The sequence below is a fragment of the Nipponia nippon genome, unplaced genomic scaffold, assembly GCF_047370975.1.
Source record: "Nipponia nippon isolate SJK-2023a ecotype South Korea unplaced genomic scaffold, ASM4737097v1 scaffold_1, whole genome shotgun sequence".
NCBI lineage: Eukaryota > Metazoa > Chordata > Aves > Pelecaniformes > Threskiornithidae > Nipponia > Nipponia nippon.
This window is the reverse complement of record NW_028262290.1, coordinates 43727803-43752990: the sequence shown is the minus strand read 5'-3', so window position 1 is coordinate 43752990 and position 25188 is coordinate 43727803. Positions and strand designations below refer to the sequence as shown.

Sequence of the window (25188 nt, the reverse complement as noted above, 5' to 3'; positions counted from 1 at the left end):
TACAGTGAACAAAGACAGCAGTGAATATGAAATGTGATCAACAGCATGAACTAATTTTTTTCAGACAACAGGTTAAAATAAAGGCATTTTTATGTTAGTGATTTATTTTCATCTGGAGAATTATTCTTCAACTCTAATACAATTCATTTTAATGTAGTGTGCAGTACAGAATACAGAATTTCATTTTACTTTAAAAATTTTAATATGTTTTAATTACTGAAATTTTAAAACACAAGAAAAATAATATTTATGGGAAAAAAATTTTAAGGACAAATAATTCAAATACTCTTCAAGATTTTTAAAAAATCAGACTAGCTCTTACTAGCTTTACCTCTAGAAAAGAGGTACAATAGGAAACATTCTCAAAGAGTTCTTGAGGAAGATCTGAGACCCTCCAAAGGACTGCAGCAAATTTATCTATCCTGATTTTATGTCTATAAACATATGTAAGGCCAAGAGTATGGATTTTTATTCCACGTGGTGGAGCTGACAGGATATGCATTACCAGATCCACATAAGTGACTGACAATGTCATCATGGGGAAAAAGGATTTCCTTAAATCTAGTCAGCACCTCTCTTGTTTCAAGTTGTGCCCATGGTCTCTCCTACTCCCACTGCTCCACTATGAAAAGCATGTCTCTGTCTTCTTGATATGATATCTTAGGTATTATGTATGAAAGTAAAAAACTCTTTTCTGTTTGTTGTTAGTGTAAAAATATACCCTTTTAATATGGTTAATGCAATCACATTTCCAATTGGATATACTACTTTTGAAGAAAACTAGGAATACATAGCAAATAGTATTTCTAACATTTCCAGAGAACCAAAACAGACTCATATACTGTTAGATATATGGTGCTATTTGGTTAATGACTTGGGACCTCAACCTAAGCTCGCTTAAGTCAATATTTATTTTCAGTGAGCAATGCTGTTGTATCTTTTCTACTTCATCTTTGAGGAGAAGTGATACTGGAAAATATAATAGGTCTCACAAGAACACTCCTACTGAACCAGTGAATGAGAACTCATTAAAATGAGAAGTTTTATTGAGGTAACCTATTCCTAAACATTACCATAAAGTAAACATCAAATGTTTTATAATGTACAAGTCCAACTCAATGAGAACTAAACTACACTTCTCTGCTGCAGGAACTACAGCGAGGCAAGAAGCTGCCATGATTTCAAGCTTAGCCTTACCTGTGCTCTCTCCATAATTCTCCAAAGGTCAATAATCTGCACAGTTTTCCAAATACTCAGGTTGCAATTTCATTCTGCAGACTGCACAAAGGTAAGAAATGTAATGTTGACATTAATTTAAGCTTGTTAGAGCTATGATCGAATAATACAGTTTAGCCAGTCTGTCTGTGTTGATGAGATGAGTCAACCATACATCAGTGCATAGATGTGTTTAACCAAACACACCCTCTGCATGCACCAAGCTGTAATCCCCCTGAGACTGGCAAGGGACTTTCCACTGCAAGCTTTGATTAAAATGTTCCTACTAATTTAGTTTAGCTGGAATAGGCCTGTGAAATAGAATAAAAACCATTAACTTCGATGGTGGGTGTCTGTGTGTTGGAACAAGGAAATTAGACAAGCTTCATACCATACTGTTTAATTGAGTGTGGGTAGAGAGATAAATTATATGTACTAAACCAAATTTGGATTGTTGTAGGCTTTGTTTCCCTGTAATTTTTTTCTGTCCCTGAAAATTGTGGGGATGAAAATGACTGCAATCAGCTCCGATTTTTGTTTTCTGAGCAAGCAGCAGATTAGCAATTTTATTAACATTTGTAGACAGGTGGGTTGAACCTTTAGTTTTCCCTCTTAAATATATTTTGCATTTCTAACAAATTATTTATATTTCATTTCCCTGCATATGTTCATGACAAAATTAATAACCACTGGTTGTTAAATAATTACTCCAGTGTCCAAATGTTGACATATTGCTGCTGAATCTGGAGGCTGAAAACTGGCTTCTAATATGGTCAGTAAAAAGTAAAGAAGATGGTTAATTTTAAATTTAGAAAGATAAGATGCAACTCGAGGTAAATAAAATTTAAAAAAGGGGAAAAAACTTTACCATGGAAGTATATATACACAAGACTGAAGAGGAGGAAAATACAAATATATAAATGTGAATGATAAAGGGGAATTTTTAAAAAGTATTTTAACATGTGCAAAAGAAAGAGAGCCCTTTTAATTTAAACTCTGTACTTGTTGAGCTGAAGTGAAAACTGTGAGAAAACAAAACTCCCCATCCCTCCAATACATGGGAAATATAGGCAAGAAATTCAAATTGACAACAGTGAAATGCAAATAAAGTTGATAGTTACAAAGAGAAATACATGAAAATTATGCCCAGGAAGGCTAAGGATAAGGTGTTTTTTAATATATTAGAAACACTAGAGTCCAACTATAGCACAGGTTCAATCCAGTTACCAGCATCATAACTACATTTCAAGCAGGAGCTTTATGCAGGGCTGTTGTAGTAGCTCTTAAATGTACTTGAGAAAACAGCTGAAGGCACAACTGTACGTTTGGTTACCCTTGAGAACTCTTCCTGTAATGCCCCTGACTGCAAGAGCTTTCCCTATAGCATGTTTTTAGGGATTTTAATATTGGTAAGAATAGAATGGCTTGATATGTTAGAGAAATTGGGATCAATTTTATCCTTAGAGACCTTTTTGAAAGATAAAACTGACTATTTTTGAAAACACAGGCTTGCAATCGTGCAATAAAATTGCAAAAAATATCCCAACACTATTAAAATTCCACTTAACCAGAAGGATTTTTCATAGCACTTCTATCATCGCATTCATTTGTAAAGCAGGCTCTCATCTTCTGCAGCTTAACCCAGTGCTGTCATGTCCTATAAAGGTTCTTGGTGTTAAAGACTTAAACTGCTCTGAGGTTTCAATTTCTTTTCTGCCTTAAAATGAAATTCCTGTATTTATTCCCTCTTTCCTTATGCCTATGCACAATTTTAGGTTATAGCATGTGCTTTTATGGGAGAAACCTTCCTACAGTTCATGCTGCTTTCCACCTAAAATTGGAAGAACATAACATTTTTCTCTCTTAATTACTATTACTTATAAAGTCTTATTACTACACATGTTGATGGTACCACATCTTTTTAAGAGATCTGCTATGAGCTTTGGACAGCTTTTACGTGGGCATGTTTTACAAGGCTCAGTGAAAGCTGAATTCATGATAGTGTTGATGCATCATTCGATGCTCCAAGAGGAGTCACAGACTGTGCATGTTGCCTCTGCCAAAAAACTCCATGCTTTTTTAAATCGGACTTTAATTACACCATTGGCAACTGGAAGGATGAGCAAAGGTCATTATTCCATTTTTGATGGGTAGATACACATTTTTTAAGAACGTTCATTTATAACTTAGTCTCATTCATAGTGTCACCCTACCAAATCCCATCATTAAGACAGCTTTGAGGCCTTGTGAGTTTCTCCAAAAGGAAAAAGAACACAAAAAATTAATGAAGGTTTGTTTTTTTTTTAATTATTAAAAAGTGAACACCTTGTTCAGAAAGGACTGAGAAGCGTCTGTTTCATTTCAAGCTTTTCTAGCCAGGACTTTTCCCAAAAGGCTTTGTCTTTTATCACTTGCTATGGGGTATTGCAGGGGGAATGTTTCTCTAGCTATAAATCATTTCTACATTTTCTTTTGCAACACTTTGCTGCTTGTTGCAGACATGCTGATACAAAAAACAATTTGCGTTTACCTTCAACCTCTTTACTAAAACATTCTTTTGCTCACATAGCTGTTTTCTTTAGCAGACCTTACTTGAGGTAGTGGCTTTTCCAGGCTCAGCTATCTTGTTCCACAAGAAGCTGAACTGTGTTTTCACACAGAGAGCTGGTGGCAGAGGCAGCCTGTGTCAATGAGCAGCCTCCCTGCAGCTCTGCCCGCATCTTCCCTGTACAAAACACATCAGTTGGCTGGACTGGCTGGAGACAATGATCAGTCAAATCTGTTTCTGTTTAGAAGATGGTGCTTCCTATGAAACAGTCAGCTGAGGTATTTGAAACTGTACCTACGTGGTTAGCTTTTCACTATGCATGAAATAATGCCTTTGACAAAGAAGTTATTGATTTTATTTTTTTTTCTCTCTACAGAGTAGAATGAGCACCTAGGAAGTTTTTCATAGTCACAAACCTGAATTTACCGGCAACAGAAGTGTTAGGTTTCACACAGTTCTGTACAATAAACCTTTTTAACAGTATTGTTAAGAGCAATAAATATTCATTTGAATTTCTGAAATGTGTTGGCAATACTATAAGCTAGAAATCTAAATAAAAAGTTTCTGAAGAAAACTATGTTTTTGCATTTGAATTGTTTTCTAGAGTTCAGTCGAGGAAAATACATCTTGTCTTGAATTATGGATTTCACAATTTAATTCCTATGAACATTCTTCTGAATGTTCATAAATTTTCAGGCACAAATTACTAATTATAGCTAAAAAATTACTTTATGAAAGGTCTTTATTTTTTCCCATACAAAAGTTTGGGCAATTTACTAGGTGCAAGAAATTTACCCTTATTTAGAAACTAAGATGGGAAAAAAAAAAAGAAGAGGTAAAGCAAGCCCATCTGCTTTAATCCATCTGGTAAAGTACTATTAAATCTGTGAACAAGTGTAGTGATAGCACCGTGAGCATGAGCAGAGAGTTAACATCAAGAAATGGGGAATGGCAAGTCAGCTTTTCAGATCTACACAAGAGAGAAAAAAGGAAAATGAATGGAACTGCATTTGAATTTTCATGAATTGAAATGAAATGAAAATTTCAAAATGAAATTACATTTCAGTGTAACTGAAATTGTTATAGAATTACCTTTATGTAGCCATGGAAATGCAACAGAAAAGTATTGTGACAATTACCTTTGTGTGACTATTGCCTTGTTTAATGATCCTTGTCCATTAGCATTTTCAAAGCCAATGCCCAAGCCTTTTATGCAAGCTTATTATTTGAGTTAAGCATAGATCCAATGCACTTAAGCACACAGTCAGACCAGTTTTTCTCTGGATACGCAGCCCCATGACCTGGAAGACAGGATGAAGGCCCATAATCCAAGGGGAAATGATTAGTGATCTTCTACACTTAGACACACACAAGTCTATGAGACAGGATGGGATCCACCCAAGGGTACTAAGGGAGCTGGTGGAGGTGCTCACCAAGCCACTTTCCATCGTTTATCAGCAGCCCTGGCTAACCAGGGAGGTCCAAGTTGACTGGAGGTTAGCAAATAAGATGCCCATCTACAAGAAGGGCCGGAAGGAGGATCCAGGGAACTACAGGCCTGTCAGTCTGACCTCGGTGCCGGGGAAGGTTATGGAGCAGATCATCTTGAGTGCCATCATGCGGCACGTACAGGAGAACCAGGGGATCAGGCACAGTCAGCGCGGGTTTATGAAAGGCAGGTCCTGCTTGACTAACCTGATCTCCTATGACAAGGTGACCTGCTTAGGGGATGAGGGAAAGGCTGTGGATGTTGTCTACCTGGACCTCGGTAAAGCCTTTGACATGGTTTCCCACAGCATTTTCCTGGAGGAACTGGCTGCTCACAGCTTGGATGGGTGTAGTCTTCTCTTGGTAGAAAACTGGCTGGATGTCTGGGCCCAAAGAGTGGCGGTGAATGGGGTTCAATCCAGTTGGCGGCCGGTCACAAGTGGTGTTCCCCAGGGCTCAGTACTGGGGCCGGTTCTGTTTAATATCCTTACCAATGATCTGGATGAGGGGATCAAGTGCCCCCTCAGTAAGTTTGCAGATGACACCAAGTTGGGTGGGAGTGTTGATCTGCTGGAGGGTAGGAAGGCTCTACAGAGGGATCTGGACAGGCTGGATCGATGGGCTGAGGCCAACTCTATGAGGTTCAACAAGGCTCAGTGCCAAGTCCTGCACTTGGGTCACCACAACCCCATGCAATGCTACAGGCTTGGGGAAGAGTGGCTGGAGCTCCCCGGTGGAAAAGGACTTGGGGGTGTCGGTCAACAGGCAGCTGAATATGAGCCAGCAGTGTGCCTAGATGGCCAAGAAGGCCAATAGCCTCCTGGCTTGTATCAGAAATAGTGTGGCCAGCAGGACTAGGGAGGTGATCGTCCCTGTACTCAGCACTGGTGAGGCCACACCTTGAGTACTGTATTCAGTTTTGGGCCCCTCACTACAAGAAGGACATGGAGGTGCTGGAGCGTGTCCAAAGAAGGGCAATGAAGCTGGTGAATGGTCTAGAGAACAAGTCTTGTGAGGAGCAGCTGAGGGAATTGGGATTGTTTAGTTTGGAGAAGAGGAGACTGAGGGGAGACCTTATTGCTCTCTACAACTACCTGAAAGGAGGTTACAGCGAGGTGGGGGTTGGTCTCTATTCCCAAGTAACAAGTGATAGGACGAGAGGAAATGGCCTCAAGTTGTGCCAGGGGAGGTTTAGATTGAATATTAGGAAAAATTTCTTCACTGAAAGGGTAGTCAGGCACTGGAACAGGCTGCCCAGGGAAGCGGTTGAGTCCCCATCCCTGGAGGTATTTAAAATACATGTAGATGTGGCACCTACGGACATGGTTTAGTGGTGGACTTGGCAGTGTTAGGTTTATGGCTGGACTCGATGATCTTAAAGGTCCTTTCCAACCTAAATGATTCTATGATTTTACATGCAGTGTTTCAGGACTGAATTTTGCCTCTTTCTTGCAGAGACTGTATAAACTAAACCACTCTAGAGGAAGCAAATTAAGGATGCACATCAAGTTAATTGTCAAAGGCAGTATAGGTAAGCAACTGAAACAATGAAATCTTAGTCTGTGTTTGGGGCAGTTGTAGTACCATATACACAGAGTTTTTGAACACACCCAAGGAAAGCTAGATGAGTCTAAAAAGCCAAGGTGAGAGGCCCTAGCCAGTGCATGAAACAGAAAGCAGCAAATTTACATTTCACAGCAAAAACAGTAATTGTCACAGAGTAAGGAAATGTCCTACATGCTGGACTTCACTGTCACAAATAGCAGTGAAGCAGAAAGCTTAACAATATTCCAAATAGGATAGGAGATGCTGAAAAAGTATCTAGAGTTACGATAGGAGGGACTGAAGAGAAAGATATCAAAAACATCTGAGGAGTACATGCTTCTGTGCGCGACAGTCAGTGTCTTACTGTCTGCTGTAAAGAATGGCCTCACTGGTTCTGAATTAATCTTACTGAACTAGTGTTGCAATATCCTGCTGTTCCTATGAAAATTAAAATGCTCCAACAGTCCCCTTAACACAGGCCAGTTTTAATTCTGAATCTTACAAAGCCTGCGAGGGATATTTATTATTCATCTGCTGCACTCAGATGCCAACTTTAGGCAAGATGGCTGTTAATACAAAGAAAGTGTTCAGGCACAACACTGTGTGTGTTGCCCGCCAATGACAAAGTCAATGCCACCACTTAAATACATGTTTACAGACCTGAGACATTACAGCATTCCTTATCATTTAGAAATAAGTCATTATATGAGGATGCAATAAATGTCTCTTAACTAACCCTTCTTTAACATCTACTAAAGCCAAAGGAAAAGTCACAAGTTCTGACATCTTCAGGTAAGTCTGACGATTTGGATGGTTGTTTAAACCAATCCTTTTAAGCTGTGCATACCACTGCCTAACACGTCTTTAAAGGTTGATTACCTTATGATGCACAGTACTGGAAGTAATAGTAAATGCATATGTGTACCTTTTTAAGCCTGATCTAAACCTGCATATCTCAAATCATCTAAGTTGCTATTAACAGTGACCCAAATGTAAAAAATCACTTGATCCTAAGGAATTCAATCTAAGGAAAACAGAAGGAAACAAATATTGCAGAAATCATATTACTTAATTTGAACAAATTTTTCCCTCAAAAAGCCCCAGAGATAAGATTCGTTGTTGGTTTTTTTCCCCCTTTGTTAGCTGTGGTATTGCTGAAAACCAGGTGGCACAGCATCCACCTCCACTTTTCTGTGTTAGTCACTGATCAGCCTCAAAACAGTTGAATACACAAAGCAGTCCCACAAACACCAGAGACCTAATTATCTTCAAAAACTTTAAAAGTATTTTTTGTAACACCTCTTTTAGTGATCATCAATTTCAGAAAAGAAAGATTTTTCGTTTTGCTTCTGTAAGTTTTGTTTTGCTCCTTTTTTAATTTTTTTTTTCCTGTCTTTGAAATATCAGTCCCCATGTGAAGACCAACCCCATGTTCCAGGTATGGCTGTCCTACCTTTCATCAAGTTATGCAGGGCATGCTGGGTAGCATCTCTTACTCCAAGCTCACTCCGTAGCGGCAAGTCAGGGTTTTTTTTCACAGATAACTGTTTTCCATCTACACCACTGACACTCTTTAGAGTCCTTGTCTTTTTCTGCTCTAACTCATTTCCGGCTGTTCCACTTAACCAACTCTTGGTTACCTTCACATTCCATTAAAATGTGTCATTTTGCTTCTTTTGAAATGTCTCAGCAAAGTCCTTGCTTTTCAAGCTGATCCAAGGTGCTGCTTTAAGGTCGTTCAAAATTTTGCCCTCATCTCCCAGTTATCTTACTGTATTTCACTGGACTAAAACCTGCCTTCCAACTTCGCTTCATAGCTCAGTTTCCACCACATACATTCTCACCTTTATAACTTTTTATGTGCTATATTATGTGTCTCATTTGTCTATTCAAATCAGCTGAAATCTGAAATGTACATTTCAGGAGATTGCTTTTGAAGATCAATTCCACCTCCTATAGATAATGACGCTGACTTAACCAGTGGGTTAAGACTGCAATATTATTTACTTACTTTAGTGTATCTAATGCAAAATACGCCATAAAATCAAAGGTTTTGGAACAAGCTATCCATGAATATAACTAAACTTCATTTCCAGATATACTCTGTTGATAAAAAATATATGATACGTGATCTTGTGGTAAAGGGGAAAGAATTTTATTTGGATCTTAAAAGCACTAATACACCAAATCCAATATGTAAATCCCAGGAGTCATACTTTGCAATTATAACACAGTGTATCAGTTTGTATTAGTATCTGTGCTACACATCCACTAAGTATGTATTAGTACAAACATACAGCAGTGCAGGGGTTTTTCATAAAAATATGCAGTGGCATTAGATTGAAATACTAATTTCCTAGTTCAAAGAACAATTAAGAAGAGGTATTAGACTTCTTTTTTCATTCTAAAGATGAAAAATTATTTATCCCATGGCATATAAAACCCATGCCATTAGTCTTAAGAAAAGCCCCCTTTTTCATACAGCTGCAATTAATGTACTAAAGAGTTGTATCACCTCACAGTCCAGCACTTGGGATAAGCTAGGGGCTCTTGAAACAGGCCAGCATTCATTCCATGTTATCGAAGTTAATATTATCGTATTTTGCCTGGGAAGACATCTGATGTACAGCCTAAAACTGTGCTGAAAACTGAGACTAGTTTTAGCCAGACAAATGGCTTTGCAAATTAACATATCACATAATATACCACACATTGTTTGTAATTAGAACATTCTCATGAGTAAATATTTATTGTCAGTGAACTGTCACTAATAAATTTATTCTTGGCACAAATACTAGAGACACAGATTTTTTTTTTCCACATTGTTGAAAAGGGGGTTTTAATGAGTTTTGCATCCCTCACATCTCAAAAAAAAAAAAAAAAGATATGAAATAAACCAAGAAGAGAATTAAGTGGAATCTTTAATGTAAACATTTTGAAACAATTAAAAAAGAGCATTTTGTTATAAACATTTAAATTAAATTTATAAACATTTCCACCTTTTACATTCTAATGTCCTGGAATCATTTAAAATGTATCACTAGATATGTACTGTTCCCCAGTTCAAACATCCAAGACTTCTATTCCTTTGTTAATTATGAAACAGACACTTTTCAATCCAGTTTGCAAGAAAGCTCTAAAGTTTCAGAAATTCCAGTGAGGTAAACAGGTTGGTTTTCAGCCATTTCAGGAAGCACCATATAATTTGGTAAATTATTTTGTATTATAAAAGCATACAGAGAAGCCACATCCTAAATACCACTTCCCAGCACTATATACATATTTGAATAAGTCAAAATCAAATGCTGTAATCCTTTGTTTAAGTTTCCTTCCAGAGTTGGGCAGTCTTTAAGATCCAGGCTGATTCCTTCTAGACTGACTGACTTTTCTCTGGAAAGGAAGACTGTTGCCAGCCTTCCTCCAAATGAAATTCATATCAGCTAGGGCACAGTCAGCAGTTCTGCACAGTCTTCAAGGGCGTAAAGGTATCTTCCCATTTGGACAGCCTTCAGCATATTTTGCAAGATTTGAGCAGAGAAGAGAAAGCAAATTAGTATGCATTTTCATACTGATCTGCAGTGCAATTTGCAGCTGAAGAGCTAATGAAGTGAATGACGCAATTAAATACCTGGGCGAAAATGATAAAAAAATAGAAATACTTACATTTTTCTATCTGGTTTACATTGATTCTCATCTGTAAAGAAAGAGGAAAACAGATAAGCGAGGAAACAACACTGACAGGTTACTACAGTAATGTAGTATTTTCATTTTCTTAATGTTCATTTGAATTAAATATCTCATTGTATACAGCCTAAGTATTTGAACTTTCACATTTTAGTGAATATTACGTATCAATATTATATTAAAGGTTTCACAAAAATTGATAAATGTTAATAGAAGCTTCAGGCTTACTTCTATTTGGACAAATCATCAGAGGGGATATGTTCCCTTCTGGTGACTTTTCCAAATAGAAGTAAACTTGTAAATACTCAGAAGGTATTTATGGCCTATGTAGCTTGCAGGCTCCAGAGTAGAACAGGCTGCAAGACCTTGTGATGCATTAAAAAGCCTTTTATCAGCTACATTTGGCACTGCACAAATGTAACTCACTAAATCTATATGCCTTTAAACTGGAAAACTCAGCTGGGATAGGCTAAGGATAGTTTTGCTGAATAACAGCAAGCTTGGCTAATGTCTCATTAGTCTATGCACATTCTAGATACCAAAGCAATTAGCACACTAAAAATTCATGGATCAATTTGATATACATGTAATCACTACAAAATTACACACAAAAAAAGGAAAATTTTAAAAGTTCAATTGGATGGAGAGGAACAATTCCTTCTGCTAGATTTTTGCAATCTAGTCTTGCTAGATTTTTCTATCATTTGAAGAAAAAAACTGTTTTTAAAAACTTTCAGGAATTTCTCAAGCAGGATGAAGTAAATGACAAACAATCTAAGCACTGTGTTTAAATATGATCTGTAGTCCTATCCCGTTAGGCAGAGTTTGAAGAACATTTCTGTGGTGGTAATAAGTTACTCTGAAGACTACCTGAATTTACCAGCAATAGGCTAAAAAAACGAAGCAAATTCATTTATGTGAGATTAATAAGATGAGCACTAAGAGTGGGTTTATACTCCACACAGTAAAAGGTGTGAAGATTTAACTGTGGAAAAGACACAATCACCAAAAGGAATATCGCAGGTTCAGTGGAGGCAGCTCTCAGGTGCCCAGTAACAGTGACTGAGTATCCACGCTAGTTCTGTGCTGTGGTCACTGCAGAGAATGTCTAATGGAGCTAGATAAGCCAACCAGAAAACTTCCAGTAACCATATATGTAATGAAAACACACTTGAAGTCTTTAAGCTTTAGAAATTTCTCTGAAGTCCTGAAAAGAGAACTGCTAGGGTAGAAAATTTTAACAAACCCCATAGTTAAGAATCCCCCAATCTGTCCTATGTCCTTTGTTCCCAAGGGCTGATAGAGCCATGTAACAAGCAACAGGCTGATCCAGTAACTGAGAAGGGGCAGGAGCCCCTAAACCACAGCTAAAGCATGCTTGTATCCAGCAGCAGGCACACACACATGGGGTCAAGGCAGTGAGCCCTCAGCTTAATACAACACCACGTCCCTGTCCCACGCTCCTTGTGCCAAAAGCTGCTGGTGATCACATTGCAAATCAAGCAGTCTCGCTGCTGGGACAGGAGGTCTTGGAGCAGGAAAGCTCAAAGCTTACGGCTGCGAATGGGGCTGATGTGGGGCTGAGTGGGCATGGTGGGAGAGGGGTGGAGAGTGAAAGACCCCCAGTAATCTGTTGTCTTTCTCTTTGTGTGCAAGTCTTTATGTGCAAAAGAGAGCGCCTCATCGCAGCAGGTTTAGGCAATTAAATGCTAGTTAACATTCAGCAGGATAGCATAGCATTTACAGCTGTGGTGGTGCCGCCGGCCATAGGAATGCAGCTTGCCACTTGCCTCACAACTCCCAGCAAGCGTCAGCAGCCTTATGCAAGGACAAATGCCCATTTTACACTGAGGTAAATCAAATAAATAGCACAAATTCTCCCTGTGTGTAATACCTGGCTACAGGAATTCTCTGCCATTAAATGGGCATTGGCAGCTGCATCAGTAGATCTCACCTCTATAGAAAAAAAAGTGTGTTTTCTTGCAAAAGTGCAGACAATATTTAAGATGCTGTGCTTGTAACCTCCCCAGTAGGCAAGCAATTATGGTTTCTTTCTTTTGAGTTTTAAGAAGTTTAATGCTTCCTGGTGAGGTTTTTGATGCTTTGTTTACATGATTTTTCCCTTCTCAAGAAAGCCTGCTGTTTTGTTCTGCTATTTCCGTAAGAACCAACAGCACATAATGCATAATCCAATTAATTTCATTTTCACTAATCATAGCCTTCAATATTAACCAGTACCCAGCCCTTTTATTTTATGCAGTCCTGCTGTGCTCTGAAATATGGTATGTATATCTGGAAGGAAAAGCTCAATAAAACAGAGAATGGAATTTCCATAAATGTCCGGCATAATTATGATTTCAAAAAAGCATATTTTAGTGGCACTTATTTGACAAATGGATATATAAGGACTTAAGAAATTCAAATTTCTAAAAAGACTTATTGTGGAAGTCTATCATTAAAATAATAACAGCAGTGAAAGCAGAAGTTTCCTCAGGCTCAGAATGCAAGTGTCTGAGAGCTTGGGATTTGAACCTGTATCTAAGTAACAGGCTTTTGGCTATTTTTGAATAATGTTTATTCTTACTTTAATTTTTTTCATTTTGAAAATTAATTTTCATTTTAATTCAACTGTGGAAGAAAACCACATCACTTCTTCATTACACCAGAATTCTGTTTTTCTGAAAAGGCTACTTGGAAGTGTTTTTGGAAATTGCTTTCCAAATTAGAAAGTCTTTTCAAAATTTAATTTCAAATTATCAGGTTAAAAAGAGAGTAGGTTCAATCAAATATATTTAAAACAAAACAAACCCCTTCATTTTGGGTAAAATAAAATCTATCCAGAATTAATGCTTTTCGTTTCCCTCCTTCCTCCTCCTATCTCATTTAATGCACGCAGCATGGGCAACAAACAGGAGGAGCTAGAAGCCATTGTGCAGCAGGAAAACTACGATATAGCTGCCATCACGGAAACATGGTGGGATGACTCACACAACTGGAGTGCTGCAGTGGATGGCTATAAATTCTTCAGAATAGATAAGCAAGGAAGGAGAGGCGGTGGGGTAGCCCTGTATGTTAGGAAGTGTTTTGACTGTCTAGAGCTTGATGATGGTGATGAGTGTTTATGCGTAAGAATCAGGGGGAAAGCCAACAAGACAGATATGGTGGGACTGTTATAGACGACCCAACCAGGATGACAAGGCAGATGAACTATTCTATAAACAGCTGGGAGAAGTCTCATGATCACTAGCCATTGTTCTCGTGGGGGACTTCAAGTTACCAGATGTCTGCTGGAAATAGAATACAGCAGAGAGGAAACAGTCTAGGGTGTTCCTGGGATTTGTGGAAGATAATTTCCTGACACAGCTGGTGAGTGAGCCAACTAGGGAGGTGCCCCACTGGACCTGTTGTTTGCGAACAGAGAAGGACTTGTGGGTGATGTGACAGTTGGAGGCTGTCTTGGGCACAACAACCATGAAATGACAGTTTTCGATTCTTGGAGAAGTAAGGAGGGCGGTCAGCAGAACTGCCACCTTGGACTTTCGGAGGGCAGACGTTGGCCTGTTCAGGAGCCTGATTGACAGAGTCCCTTGGGAGGCAGTCCTGAAGGGCCAAGGAGTCCAGGAAGGCTGGACATTCTTCAAGAAGGAAACCTTAAAGGCGCAGGAGAAGGCCATCCCCATGAGCCGAAAGACGAGCCGACGGGAAAGAAGACCAGCCTGGCTGAACAGAGAGCTTTGGCTGGAACTCAGGGAAAAAAGGAGAGTTTATGACCTTTGGAAGAAGGGACAGGCAACAGGAGGACTACAAAGATGTCATGAGGTTATGCAAGGAGAAAATTAGAAGGGCCAAAGCCCAATAAAACTTAATCTGGCTACTGCTGTAAAAGACAATAAAAAATGTTTCTATAAATACATGAGCAACAAAAGGAGAGCTAAGGAGAATCTCCATCCTTTATTGGATGCAGGGGGAAACATAGTGACAAAGGGTGAGGAAAAGGCTGAAGAGAATACATCATCTGCATTAAGCCTCTCATCTTCTACTTCCAAATATCACACAAGCCACATCAGTATGGTACTGATAATATTAAAAGTTAACCCTGAAGTTAAAAAACAAATGTTTCCTTATTTCACTTGAAATACACACAATATCTAAGAGTAAGCAATGTCATAACTTTTCTGATGTTTGATGAAGTTTCACCACTTGCTTTCAGCAGGGCAGGATTTGCCCTTAGAATACATTTGCAATATTATTCTTCAGGCAAAGCAGAATATACTTAGCCTGAATGAAGTCAACTCTCAGTCCAAATGACAAAAGTCCTGCTTTCCCTGTTTCAGAAGTGGCAAGACAACACAGTGGATATACAATTAGTAAAAAAGCTTATGTTTCACCCATCTAGCTCTCTTTTGGCAGGAGTCATCCTTCACCACTGTCATTTCTCTCCATAGATGCTCTGCAAAATACTATGTTTGGACTGTCCTCCAGGTGAAGGACCCGAGAGAAGCATTAGAGGCAGTCCTAGAGAACTTATTATAAGATGTGAAGTGGGAGAGCCCAGCACTGTGCAGTGCTCAATCTGAAACCAGTTCCGGGGAGTTTAGAAGTTCCTGGGGTGCAAGAGATGAAAGTGGAGTACGCAGAGAACAGACAAAATAAGCATGCTTTATCTGGGGAGTTGAAGGAAGGAAAAACCATCCTCTGACATATCTTTGACCAAATCTCATCCTGACCCTTCAGTTCTTTCCCCCTCAGTGTGACCATCACCATTCACTGTTTGTCCACAGGAGTCTGCAGGCCATCAAATGCTCTTCCCTAACTGAGTCTCTTCTGACAGCCCTGTCTGGAAAAAAGCAGGGAAGGACTCACACTTATGAATCTTTTTCCTGTAGTGTTTCAGACCTGAGACGCTAACAGGAAGACTCCGTTCCTTCCTGACAATTTGTCTTCGGTACTAATATCCCTTTACCTGTAAGAGAAACAGGTGGAATTTTTGCCATCTTTTATGTATTATGCACCAGTTGATTCTTGTTCTTATTCTGCACAAATATATGTGATTCAAGATATCCTTCAGCAACTCACATAAATGATGACAGTCTTCTCTGTCCTATTACTAACAGACCATCCTTGTAGTGAGACAAGAAATGGGAATATATGCTTCTACCTTGCTTCCCTAGTTGATGGTTCAGCAGTTTCATTTCACCCACCTTCACCAGCAGCGAATGTAATTGAGCAGGCCGTTAAATAGTGTGGTGAGACGCGGGTTCACAAGCCACTTGGGCAACCTGAAGTTTACACAGGGAGGTCAGCTGGATGCTCAGCCGCTGCCACTGGTTATGTCAGGTGTCTCTCAGGGCCCTTAGAAAATGTCAGAATATTATCTCTCAATACCCCATCAGCAAATCAGCTGGAGTGGCAACCTGCACTGAGGCAGTTAAGAAGTCATTGTAATTACTTACGAACTAAATTGATTTGCTATTTTCAATTTCCTTTTAAAGGGCAGAAAAGAACAACTTTACAGTTGATTATGTTCTCATCTATCTAACTTTATTCAAGCAGCCAGCTCAAATAAAAAATGCACTTAAAGGGAGAGCGAGTGACTTTCTCCCTAAATCCAAAATAACCTCAGAAACCTCAATCCAGCTGTTATCTCACCCTCGGGAATCTCTGATTCCATAGAAATAAGCTTGGAGGGTTTTCTGACTCTAAAGTTCACCAGACACCTCTCTGGCATATGTGCAGAATTACCCAGCTTTAACATTGCTGAACAAATAACTAGCATATGTAAACAAGTTGGAGAGCCACTGAGTGAGCTTTTCTCTCCCAGAAGGGATCAGTCTGGTAGACTTCCTCAGACTATGTGTAAATACAGTGCCTAAATTGGAGTCCGATCCTGACAGTTCAAACAGAAAGCATTTATAGCAGCTGCTTTCTTACAAAATACAGCAGGAGAAAGAGCCTACCTCAAACTATAACATGTTTCTTGGAGCACTAATCCAGAATATGTCTTTTTACCTCCTCTGCCTGATTTATTGTTACAGCTCCCAGATTCCCAGCACATACCTAAACACAGTGGTTATATGATGTGTTGTTAGAAAAACAACACATCACTACTCTTTCTCCAGCTGTGGGACTTTGGAGAAAGACATTCAAAATTCATTGTAACCTATGGGTTTAGGTACGCACCCACAGTACTGAGCATCCTGCTCTGGCTGACGCGGTTTTGAGCCAGGGGCTGGACTGGACAGCCTCCAGAGGTGCCTTCCAACCTCAGCCATTCTGTGCTTCTGTGATCCCAGAATAGGAAAGATCTAGATTCAGGCCTCTGGTTTGAAGACTATGTTTTGCAATAGAAAGACATGTTTTTAACTTCTACATCAAGACCCAACTTCTCCTGGGGGAAAAAATGTATTGTAAATCATAAGATTTTAAAAAATCCATTTACATTATTTTGTGGCTGTGCATAGCATTTCTACCATAAACATATGAGTAAAGGTACCAGATTCCAACTTCCCAATTACCTCCAAATGCATAGCTTAATAATGAAGACCTAATGAAATGGATGTGGTGCTAAGCAAGTGGCCCGAACTGAGAAAGGCAGTATGGAAACAATGGTTGAAAACTAATAAATAGCTCCTATTACTGCTATATCAGGTATCACCTATATCAGCTCAGCCAACACAGGCAAGCAAATGTATCTTCCATTTCTCAGAGGAGTTCCAACAGAAGAAAACCTATTCTACATTTGTCATTGTGTGTGATACTCGCTTCTAAAATAATGACAGGTATACATTAATTAGATTAAGCTCTTCTACCCCCTTAGTTAAATATGGTTCTGTTCAGGTTCACATTCAGACATGCATCTGCTGTGTTCCCAAGGAGGTTATTGCTCCAGCTATGTGCCATCATTTCCTTCCTGGTACCGCTTCCTGGACTTACCATAGAAGTCCTCCCTCTTGGCCAAGCGACTCAGGTTATTTTGGCAGAATGCAACTGGGAAGCTTGCAAGAACAAATTGCCTTGGTGCAGAAGCCCTTGTAGCAGGCAGTGAGGCTGCAGGAGGTAATCGCCATCCTCTGAAAAGGAGACAGTGAGGCTGGAGGTGGTTATGTCCATCCTTGGAAAAGGAGGTAGTGAAGCTGGAGATGTTTATCTCCATCCTCAGAAGAGGAGGTGTCTAACCAACAAGTCACATTAAAACTATACCCAGTGGCTATTCTTGTGTCTGTATACCCTTTCAATACTAGATGAGCATGTCAAAGTACAGCTTGCTAATTAAGGAGATTAAGCAAAATACGCATTTGCTCAACATGTCCCATTGTTTAAGACTAGGCAAGGTGATTGATCAGATCCCATGATTTCAAGCAAAAATCTTTCAAAGAATCTGTGAAAGACTATTACAAATATCAAGCCTGCTGCTAATAGCCTTCAGTTCACTACTGAAGGTCCACAGCTCTACTGGAAATTTTTTAAGGGCTCGAAAATTAAAAAAACAGATTGAAAAACAGTAGGAGGAAAACAGATAAAGCAGTTTGCATTGCAATGAAAAAAACAGAAATAGTACCAGTCTTTAAAAGAAAAAAATCTGTTAACGAGAATCAAATGCAATTAGTAGTGCAGTCAAAATAAAGAACTAATAGTAGTGGAGGTAAAAAAGGGAGGAGAGCATTAATACTAGTGAAAAAATGAATTTTGAATGAATGCTATCTGATTATCTTTTAGGAATTGGCATTTATAATGAACTTGGGACTAGCTGATATAAACCTGGATGTTGATTCTCTTGCCCACCTTTCCCTCAAATTAAAGCACAACAGAGTTTTTTCAGACAAGACTAACGGTCTTTTTAGGGTCAATGGTAAACTGAATCAAAAGTTTTCTTCTGTTTCATATCAGTCACACCTATCTTTAATTGTCTTCATAGTGGTTGCATGGAAATAGATACCTTTCATCTAACCATTTATGTTTGCCTGTCTAAATGATTTCCTGTTATTTAGTCTGCAATCAATGTATTATATGAATTTTATTTCAGACACATCTGCTTTTTCAAGATGCAGACTGATTAGTTTAAGATTAATTTGCAACATCAAGCAGATGCTAAATTAAATCTGGGCTACACTAGACTCTATATGCATCACTCGCTTTCCACCAAGGCTGGGTCCCAGTGTGAATGGAAGATTTGCTCCTGTGTATCCCTGTAAAAGCACATAGTAAACATTAGCTTGTGCTCTTGTAAGCCTTACCATCATGAAGGAGTAAGCCAACTGATTCAGATTTTTCCCCTCACATATTTTAGGTCTGGTAGGACTTCTCTGGGCATTTCATACGGAAGCTTGTTATTTACAGTCTCCTGATGTCCTTATATTTGTTAGGACACATAAAAAAGTGTTCAGGAGAGATCAAACAGACTGCACAAAGTCAGTCTAAGAGACTGAGAGTCTGCTAACCCTTATTCTGAAGATGACAAAGAAAGAAAAAAGGCAGTATTTAAGTCTGTTACACCCTTAAAAGATAGTCTTCTAACACAGGGGCTAACATTATGAAATTACTAAAATACACACATCAGTTATTTCCTTACTATGTCCACTAGCCTTGGCATCCTATCTTTTTGTTGCATATATTTATCTTCTTTATTGCCATTTTCATTCTATTTCCTCCTTTACTCCTTGCTACTGTATTTCCAAGTGTCATATTTTCTGTCTCTGCATATATGTGTACACATAGTGCAAAAGGAACAAACTTGCCAAAGGATTTAGAAATCTTCCATCTTCCTTGATAGTTAGCATAGGTAGCATGGAAATCCTTAAGGTCAGCAATTCAATTTCCCACATCCCTCATGCTTTCTTCCGTATTGTGTCCAAGGAAGAGCTTCAGGAAATCTTCCTCTGTTGGTTGATTCTTCCACACAACAAATGTTTCTACAGAGTTAGTGACCTGTCCTCTTCACCTTCTGGTTATCCCAGGAAAGCTCCTGTGCTCCAACAGGGAAAGAATTTCTGTCATATTTTATTCATTAGCATCATCTAAGAAAGGACTCTCCTTTAGTCTGCTAAACCTATTTTTTTTTCTATAACTGGTCTCTTAAAATTCTCCACTTTTATATGCACAGAACAAATTCCTATAAAAATAAAAAAGCCAGCCCTGTAAAAGTTCTTGAGATGTGGCAAATTCCTTACATTTGGCAAAATATTTTGCTAAGGCAAAACAAAGTTTTCAACTTTTAATTAAGTTTACTACATCCTTAAGATATGTAGCTCTAAACATGGCCTGACATCTATCTCATTCTAATTTCAGTATTCATACTGGTATTTAAATTTGGGAAACCTTTATAGTTCATTTTATTTGTTCTTTCCGCATGCATAAACATTAAACATCTAAAGAAACTTTAGCAGTAGGAGTCATCCATCCCTTTAATAGCTCAATATGCCAATATTCATAAAGTTCTATAAAAAGCACCTACAGTATTTATAAAATTAAAAAGACTTCTCTTTTTTCCTGGAACATGGGAATGAGCAACGACACAGAACAAAATTTTATTTTGGTGGTCTTTACTTGCCTTTCTTACAGAACTTTCTCTCACTCATGTCATGATGAAGAAAAAGTAACAGAAATGCAAAAGAATAAAAAGCTGCCACAGCCACACTTTGTCCTTTTGGTGAACAAGCACATACAAAAGAAATGCTGTAAGTATCTATCCATGGTCAAAAAAAATCTTGGTCATTTGCTACTTTCCCTATGTTCAATGACTTTTCAGTGCTAATGAATTTGGTTTACCAGTATCATGGGAAGTGTGCACTGTCTCAGATGGTCAATATGAGCACGTTCACAATGTTTCCAAGTACTCTTACACCTGCTCTTTAATGAGATATAACTCACCGCCTGTTTATTTAGACTCTCAGCATTTATTCACTGTCTTGTTGCTTATTATTATTGAGTCATTTATATTCATGGCGGTGCAGTTTCTTCTTTCTAGGATGTATCACCCTGAAATCACTTATTTCCTCACTTCATCCGTTCTTAAGTTTCTTGTCTCTCCCTGATGAGTGTTTAACTATGGCTAATTCTTCCATTTCCTTGCTAACCATTTCATAGTCTTCTTTTCCTCTTTCTTGTTCTGTGTTAATTTGCTGCCCTAATTTAAAATTTTGACCACCTCTAAGCTAGAATAACGATTTTATTCTTCAAACTTCACACCTCACCCCTCCAGACAAAACTTCATCCTACTAAATACCCATTGTGGTTTTTTAGGATCCTGCTAACTTCTTTGACCATTCTGGCTACTAATGTGGTTAAACAAGCTTCATTTAAGGGGAATAAAATTCTTATTCCCCTAATTTCTGAGCATGCATTGCCTGTTCAGCATGCAAACCTTTTCCTGAAACATAGCAATTAATGCCAGGATCTACCAGGACTAATTTTAGATTTCAGTAGGTGTCCTAGATCTCTTCAGTTATGAAAGTGCAGCAAACCTACTACAAACTTGCTGTAAACCCTTGAATTTCAGGCAGTGTCTCCCATCATCAGGGAGTCAACGCTGAGTCTCATCACATGAAGATATTCCCACCGCAGAGAAGTTGTATTACAAGATCTATTTCAGCTCCTCTAGGCAAAAGCATCTCCTTTTCTCCCATAAGTACCTTAGAAGTTGTACTGAGTAGAGTTATCCACACGCTTTAGTGTTTGCCAAGAACTCAGGATAAGTAAGTATTAGCAATTCATTTTCACAGCCCAGAAGTAGACAATAGAGTTAGAAAGGTTTATGAATAAGTTCACAGAAATAAAAAAAGCTGCAAGCTCTCATCAATCTCAGTGTAAGATTTCTCCCTTCTTGTCATCTAACTACAAGTTGAGCTGTGTGTCTGCTCTTACATAAACCTTAGGTCTGATACACTAGAAGGGTACTGCAATTGCAGGACATGGGTAGATTCTAAGCCTGCATCTCTCCCTGTTTTGTTTTTTTTTTTTTTCGGATCTGTCCCTTTTCCCAACGTCTACTTCAAGATTTCTGAGAACAAAAATCAGTCAGGACTTTGAGCTTAGCTTTTTCCTGAGGGAAACTTCCTCACATACCCATAAATTTAGCAAACGTTATTGGCTAAGTAAGGCCATCTATAACCAGATATAAGCAGTTCATCAACCTTCTGAGAGCAAAGTGTTCTTTCTCTCCTGGCAGAGAGAGATTGAGATCTCAAGGCAAAGACAGGAGATTATGGACCAACCTATTTATAAATGGTAAATCTATGCTATATACAAATACATGTATGAGATTATGTGTGCTGTTTTTAATTGAGCTAGGCACAATTGTAATACAGCACATTTTTGGATTCATGACTTCCCAGCCCTGGTTTGAAGTCTACTATGACAGACGCCTCACATTTTCCTACAAACCAGTACCTATTCTGCTTCACTCCATTGTCTACGGTCAGAGCAGCAGGACTTTTATTATTGTCTTGTTGGATAATCAGCTGCTGCAGAAGGAGGGTTTCTCTAACCATCTTCCTTACTAGCTGAGTGTTGGCATATTTATTCATTCCTGCCTGCTTCTGTCCGTTTCCAGGGCCCCAAATCTCTAATTTGTATTTAGAAATCTGCCTTTTTTTCTGGTGCCAAATGCAAGTCATTCATAAACAGTTAGAGAGGAAAATATTTCTCAGCATTCGCTTAGAGAATTAGCCACCATAAATATTGGCAGTGCCAAGAAAACTTGCCAACCAGAGATGAGTGAAACGATTTACATGTAAAATAACTGGTAGCAACAACCCATGACAACAGGAGAATTTTCTGCTACTCCAACTGTCATTCCTAATGGGAATTTCATTTATTACCCATCTCTCCTCCTTATTTTGTAACTTTCCTATTACAAGAAGATAACCAAAAGTAGTAACAAGCAATTGACATTTACTTTGCTTGATTCTGAAAGTTTGCTCACACTTGCCTGTTTAATCTGCATATAAACTGATGGCCTGGCAAAATTGGCCTTTCAAAAAAGCATATGGTAGAGTTAATCACTGTGAAATCCTTAAGGCTTTGCAAATCATTGGAAAGGCATCCAAGCAAGCTGTTCGGCAACATTAAATCTTTGCAACTATATGTTAGGTACAAGAGATCAAAGTCATGTTTCAATATTTTATATCACCATAAGCTAAAAATCATCTGCCACTGATATTGAAAAAAATTATTCTGTATTATTCTGTATTTGACTTATTGTAAAGTTCTTTTATTTGTTATGAATGATAATCAGAGCTTATATGTGGAACTGTTTATGCATATGAATGCATAGAGGACAGAGTCAGGCTCTTTTGCAATCAAAGTAATTCAATTGACAGTCTAAATATTAAAATCTAAACAATTGAAGATACAACATAAGTTTAATAAGGCTTCAGATCTGTGGTGTACGTCTGTAATTCTGTTCTGAATAGAATGGATTGTATTTATATCATGTACTTCAAACTCATGAAATCTTTGTTATTTTTAGTTGGTATGCCCAATTGAAGTAAAAAACTATTACATGAAGTGTAATAGTAAAATACAACAATAACCATTTTGTTTGTTGAAATATTCACATTAAAAGCAATAAAGGAAAGCCATTGAATATCGCAGGGTGGTTGATCACTTACAAAGAAAAATAGAGGACAAAAAAATCAAATAAAAAGGCCATTCCTTATACCCTATGGATAGAATTATGAGAAACTACTAAGATTCACCATGCACAGAGAGAAAGCTGGAATTTAACAATGCATCTAAAAGGCATCACTGAAAGGCAGCATGATAAATTATTTTTTATCCCTGTTTCCTGAGAAAAGCCTCATAGAGTAATAAATTTCATCTGTCTGGGATGATGGTATTTGAATCAGGGAAGCAGTAAGCCTGTGGGCTGAAATTACCTACAAGATTATATCAAGTGTGGTGTTTTCTGCACCAGAGAAATGACACTTTCATCTAATAAGAGAGGTATTGAGAAATTCTCAAAGTAAAAACTTCATCATTAGCAACCTTAATGAACACTGCTTTTTTTTTTTTTTTTTTTTTCTGAGCTGTAAGCTCAGAAAGCTTTTCTGAGCTGAGGCCAAAGTCAAATTGAGTTTCCAAACAAATCATTTCTAGTCAGTAGCTAAGGAACAACCATGCTACTAAGGCAGCAGAACACAATAGATGTAATTAGCCTTCAGAAGCAGGTATCCCAATAACTTTTTACATTATTCAAGGAAGTGAACAATTAGATATGTATGACCTGGTATGAGTACACTCATGTCACAGCTTTCCACTTGAAGTGAAAGACACAACTCTGATGAAGAAATCCCATCCATCTTGCAGAATACTTCAAGTAATAGAATTCAGGCTGGATGGCTGGGTGGTGGCCCTGGCCCCAGCCATTGCTTCCCTATTTATAAAGGCCATTATCTTTTGTATAAGAGGGGGAAAAATGCCATCTTTCCCCTTTCTCCCTCTACACACTTCTCAGACCCTGTTACCTAGTCTTTATTAAAAAACCTATAACAACCAGTCTCCTCAGCACTTATTTAACTGCACTACACTCTGCAAGGAAGGCATATTTTTATAAGCTCCAAAGACATGTTTACAGATGCCATACCAGTAACCTTGCAAGTTTGTCAGCCCTGTCAACTTGTGCCATCAACATAAAAAAGTGAAGCTAAAGAGTAGCCTTTATGGAGGAAACTCAAGAACTCCTTACTTGCCTTTAAATTAAAAATCAGAGAAGCTGGAGGTGTTAGGACTTGCTAAGAGAATCATGTTCTAGATGATGTCTTACAAAAATATTGCATATAAAAAAAGATTTCTCTAAGTTTACTTCAAAACCCAGTGCTGAAATTCAGCTTTCAAATTGACAGCTGTTGTAATAGATGCTGCCTCACCACCTCTTTCAAAAAAAAAAAGGTCCAAGTGATCAATATTTGGAATCAAGTACATTCAGAAGCTTGATTCATGTTTATAAGTAAGTTCAAGACCAATATAGAATCACTTTAGTATGCCATAGCTACAATAGGAATTTGATACCTTCACAACAGGTTTAGAAGACAAAAAAAAATATATATATATGCAACTGAGAGAGTCAGACTGTGAGAAAAGAGGTGGGTTGAAGTTAACAACTACAGCTGAATGAAGACATTAGGAATGTACCTAGGGTTATGAAACATCTCCAAAGAGTTTTGTTATCACATAGTCAAAGAGAACGTGGCACAGACTTTCCATTTAAAACTTCAAATCATGCAAATCTTTATCTTACTATGTCCTTATTTTCATATCTCATACTATTTTCGGTAGCCAACCTGACTGTATAGTCTTTAATCAAACTTCTTAATTCCTCTGGAAATCAATGTCTATAGAAATGAATTTGCATTTCAAAGCAGACACATGGAAAAATGTTGAATCTTCCTTCTGGCACTTTATTCAACAAATATTAAAGAATATCACAGCTTTTTTCATACCTTCTCAACTTTCCTCAGTAAAAGCAAGCTGTGCTAGACTGTCATACTAAGGATAGTGCCTTTAAAAGTGATCTACAGTAGCAAGCATAAAAATACAATTAAGATAAAATATTTGAACACATTCTTGCATCTAAGAATGACAAACTGCGATATCTCTCTCCTCTGTCTCATAGACATCTATATCATCTCCCACACAATAGTGTCTGAAAATTATTTCCTTCAGGTTTAATCTGACTATGTTACACATCCTTTAAACTCAAACTTGATTCA

At 38.2% G+C, this 25188-nt stretch overlaps 1 long non-coding RNA gene across 1 annotated transcript in view; it reads left to right on the top strand.

Annotated features, from left to right (window-relative positions):
* Nucleotides 1-1186: 1186 nt before the first annotated feature.
* Nucleotides 1187-25188, top strand: part of LOC148057350 (uncharacterized) — a 40995-nt gene continuing 16993 nt past the window's right edge. The window contains exon 1 of the long non-coding RNA XR_015702973.1: nucleotides 1187-1288. This is a non-coding gene — a long non-coding RNA (uncharacterized LOC148057350). The remainder of the gene's footprint in view (nucleotides 1289-25188) is intronic.